This window comes from Eurypyga helias, unplaced genomic scaffold (assembly GCF_000690775.1).
Source record: "Eurypyga helias isolate BGI_N326 unplaced genomic scaffold, ASM69077v1 scaffold38030, whole genome shotgun sequence".
NCBI classification, from domain to species: Eukaryota; Metazoa; Chordata; class Aves; order Eurypygiformes; family Eurypygidae; genus Eurypyga; species Eurypyga helias.
The window spans coordinates 1,413-6,375 of record NW_010224463.1 but is presented as its reverse complement, the minus strand read 5'-3'; the positions used below and the strand labels follow the sequence as shown (position 1 = coordinate 6,375).

Genomic DNA, 4,963 nt, shown 5'->3' with positions numbered 1-4,963 from the left:
CCTACTGGAAATAGAATATTGGGCATATTATATCTGAAGTCCATCCAGCCCATTTTTATGTCATTTTGTCCTTTTTGAGGGGTTTGGTAGGGTTTTTTCCCTTCTCTAAGTGGCCCTACTGTGTGAGCTGTATGCTTTGGAAAACAATACCGTATTTTTTTTTCTTCCCCAGGCTTTAAATGACTATATTTTGACTGTGAGTGAGAAGGAAGAGAGGGGATTTAGGTAAGGAAGAAAAGCAGCGCCGAAATCCATTTCAGTGTTATTCAAACATGTGCTGACAAGCAAATACATTCTAAAACATGACAGTCCCAAAAGCTTAAGAGGACAGATGAACTTTTGCAGAAATAGCTTAGGAGAAGTTCTCCGGCGGTGATGTAAGGCCCTTCCAACATGACACCCAGATCTAACTCTTTCATCAAACAGGCTGGAGACTACTGCTGGCACTACTACCTTCGGCTGCCAAAAAAGGGCCTCCCAAAAGCTGAAGCACTTTTGGGTCTTCTAATTGCCTCATTTCAAAAAAGGACAATATATCCACACAGAAATGAAAAAAATGCACAATCTCTGCCAGAGAATGAAAGTTGAGGATTCTGGCTCTTGAAAGAAAGAGAAGTTATTTACTGGCCGCTGACCCAAAAGAAGCGATAAGAGTCAGCAACAGGTGCTGGAGGAATACTGAACGACTCTTCTTTTGCCTTGCTTTTGACAGAGCATCTGGAGGTGAGGGCAGAAAGATACAGCGAAAACCTGAAATACCTGTAAATAATTGTGAAAGATGCAGTGGAAGCGTTTCAACTCAAGGAGTTACAGAAATCCCTATTATATAATGGCAACTTCTGAATGTTGGCGTCTGTTGAGAACCATCCCTCTTCCTATACAGTTCCTATTGCAGAACTCCTCTGTATATTTATGCAACAAGAGCAGTAGCCCAAGATTTCAGTAGTCACTATGGCGGGTAACAGAATCAAAGTACACGCCTTTGTCTGCAGCTACAGTAATAGCCCACTGCCCTGGTAAATTTGACAGTAAGAACTCTTCCAAGCAGCTTCCACTTGAGCAAGGGTAACCACTGTACGGGTTTCCCTTTCTCTTTGCATGTTGACTTCTAAAATTATGGCATGAAGGGACAGGCTTATTGGGATGAAGAGAAATAAATACACCTGGCTTGGCTAACACAATGCATCATGTGCTCACTCAGAAAACAGAGACAGAAAAACCAAATAATTAGACTAACAAACTTCAAGTACATTTGTTAACCCTAAAATGTAGAAAATGAGCTCTCCAGTTTAGTTTTTCAAACTTCAGATGGATTTCAGAGTTTTCCCCTTGTGATTCTCTCCAGCTTTTTAGGAATTATCTGCAGATTTTCCTAAATACTTACCCTACATAGCCTCATCGTATCATCATAGGATTCCTTCTACTTAGAACGCTCTTGTATGACACTCAGTATTTCCTGTTAGTATCACACTCTCAAAGTACTTGTATACTGCTATCATGTCGACTCCTACTTATGACTTAGCAAAATATACATACTTAATTCTCTTCTTCTATTCTTCTCATAAATTGGAAGTCATTCAGTTTGTTAAGCATCCCAAGATCCTTCTTTGGGTTCTCTGCAATTTATCTACCTTTGTGAAGCTGGTATATCAAACGTGGTACTTTGCATTTTACTGTCAAAGAAAGGGAACGCTAATTTGGTGGCACGTTTTACACAGTTTAAAACTGTATCCATTACCTTACTACAATATTGCATTCCACACTTTAGACCAGAAGCTAACCCACTGTGCTAAACACAGCATTTCTCTAATGCTCCCCAGCTTACCACGTTGCAATGACAGCACCGGAGAGCAGGCCTTGGAAGAAATCGGGAACACTGCCCAAGTAAAATCTAAATAGGACCTGGGTCTTTCCAGAGAAGAATGAAACCAAAACATTGAAAAATCTACTCATTCCTTCTGTACACCGAGTACAAACCAAATTGAGGGCAGGGGGGAGTCCTCTGACCGTATTATTGCCGGGTCGCAGTGTACGTGCGTGAGAAGAACTGCATGACACCTAGCTTTGAGATGTCTGAGTTATAACATTAACAACCTTCTGCTAGCATGGCTGGCTTTACTCATCACTCTCCTCATGTTTCCCCTTTCAAGGTTTCTCTTCACCACTAGGACAGGGAGGCATTTGTATCCTGCATTTTATCACGCTGAACCTCCTGTTGTTCTTCCCTGCATATCTGATTAATTTTTCCTCAATTTCCCATCACTTCACATCTTCTGTTTGAAAATCTAATTAAAGTGTTGTTTAACAACATTAATGGTCTGTAACAAGGAAGTAAGTAAATCCAGAGCCAACACTGATCTCGGAACACCAATTTAGACACCCCTTCTACTCTGTATACTGTCAATTTGGGTCTGTCATTTGCAGTCCAGGCTTTTCATAACGTCGCTCATACCCAAACTAATGACGTGTTATGCTTGGACAACTCAGAAAAGAAAACAGAAGTTACCTATGCCCTTTTCCTTCACTGTTTTTCCTAATCTACCTATACGCTCCCAGCCCCAATTTGGTAGGATGTTTTTTTAAGAACTGGCACATGAAACTGACTACTGGCAAATAACATCTGTCCACTCTCCTTCCAGCTCCCCCACATCTCTCCTTCACCCTCACTGTCCCATTTGCTATTTATAAAAACCAGCAAATATATGAGACTGTATTTGGTCTCTCATGGGAGACACTATTCATTTTGAGGCAGATTAATGGAATGAAACGCACCAGCATCCACTCTCTTACAGCATATCTCACTTATTGTGAATAATTATCTTGAATTACAGGATTTTATTTATTTATTCTATATATTTGTAAATTCTATAAATCTTTATAATTCCATTTTCCTGTCAGCAACATGCCTTCCTCTCTAATACAGCATAAGCCTGAGAGACCAAGTAGTTGTCCAGTGGCCACCTCAACTACTTTTCAAGATGGTACAGGTTAGAGCTACTTAAGAAGTAAATGGCGTATTTAATAAATGCCATTCCCACTTGCCTGTCTTTAGTGTCATCATTCTCTCTGTAAAAACCAAGAATAAACAGAGGCATGGGTAGGCAGCAGCTGGTTCAAGATACAAACATACCTGTCCCAAAGCAAAGAAGTGAACTTGCTTAACCCATTTTCAGCCCTGTGTGTTAGTGTGTTATCTCTTTATTAAAAAAACCCAAACCTTCCGAAAGTAGTTTTGTAATTATTATTAAACGATGTAAAATCAGGTGCATCTCTCCCTAGTTGTTAGTATAAACGAGATCCCAATTTTCTGAAACGTTTTATTATCATACAGGCTTATTGACAGTAACTTACCATTACCAGTAGTTCCAAGGGCTACTGCGTAACAACAAGGTGCAACAGAACAATCACAACGGGATCACGGACAGACCTGCTCTTGTTCTGGGGGGTTTCACAATCCTCACATTATAGTAATATAGGCAAATAAGGCAAATTTCTTTCTGGGGTATATTAAAAGGTCTTCCCTCCTTCATGACTGAAACAAGATGGACAGTTACGGTGCAAACAGCACCTTGTCAGTTTTGAGAGAAAAAAAGGTTTTGTAGTCATTACCAATCCTTTAAGGGACGGAAAGCAGTGACTCCTCATGTATCCATCCCTATTTCACGATAGAAATTTGTATACGTAATTCCATTACCACTTTATTTTCCTACACAGCAAGCATATCTGTTAATTGAACCATCAAGATCATACAGCAAAAAAGTCAAACCGGTACTAGCAATACATTGGCTTTGATTTAGGCATTTGATTATTCTCCTTTGTAAAGGGACAATTAATTCTCTAGGTGGGTAGAAAATTCCCCATTTTATATCATTAACTAACTGATGTAAAGTACTTTTTGTAGAATGAGGGGTCAAACGAAGTCACTGGTCTGAGCCTTTCCTGGCCAGACACAGAAGTGTTACAAGGTTTCATCCTAATGAGCCTCATCAAGAAGTTGATACCTATAGCAACATCCCCAACTCTAAAATCTAATACCTCTCTTTGTGAGCAACCCCGCTGGACCCTGGATAACTTCCTCCTGGCTCTTTATTATTACTCCTTTTCCCCTCTGTTGCATCCAAAATACACTCAGCAACTTCATCTCATCTGTAGATGTGGTACCAAGTGATTCTGCTCTTTAAAAGAAAAGGGTGAAGGAAAAGCAGTATGGTGACAGAGGTCACAAAAATGGACTACAAGACTTCAGCCTGAGAAAAAATAGAGCTTAGTATTTGCACTCCGAAGACTTAGGAAGCTGCATTTGTTGAATTATACCCTCAACAGGGGAAATGTCAGCTGTGCATCACGTACACGTCAGAACTGTCAACCCTCTTCCCCGCCAATTACTTACATAGATCCATAATATGGTTTCTGCAAATGGCACAGTTATCAACCACAATGTCCCACGCCCACAGAGCTACTGCGTTCCACTAGAGAGAGGGGAAAAAAAGAAAAAGAAAAACATAGTTTTGCCTCAGTTTACAGCACACACAAATCCTTGTTATTCCTCAAGATCCCATGTATTTTTTAAAACGAAAAGATGGGATATTAAAACCCAAAAGATCTTAAGAGTCTAATTCCTTATCAGAGTTCAGAAACTTACTAGAAAGCAGTGATACATTCCTCTCACACACCTCCCAGACCCAATGGCTCCTTCCAACTTCAGAAACAATTCCCATAGTCCCTTTTTTTTGTGAAACAAATGCAAACATCCGTATTTCTATTCAAGATCCAGAGGCAAGGATGCAGCTCATGCCACATCCTCAATTCTGATGGAAAGGACAGTGCCTTGCAGAAAGGCCAATCCAGACGGCATTTTGTTAAGAGGAACTTTGATTATTCGAAGCAGTTCTTCTAGTAATCACTCCCGGAGCAGCTAGGTCGAAGAACTGAAAATCATCTCTAATGCTGCCCTTCGCTGATG

General features: G+C 40.3%; 1 long non-coding RNA gene across 1 annotated transcript in view; it reads right to left on the bottom strand.

The window, feature by feature from the left end:
- LOC104517041 overlaps positions 1-4,469 on the bottom strand; it is a 9,375-nt gene extending 4,906 nt beyond the window's left edge. The window contains exon 1 of the long non-coding RNA XR_727963.1: positions 4,391-4,469. This is a non-coding gene — a long non-coding RNA (uncharacterized LOC104517041). The remainder of the gene's footprint in view (positions 1-4,390) is intronic.
- Positions 4,470-4,963: the final 494 nt, after the last annotated feature.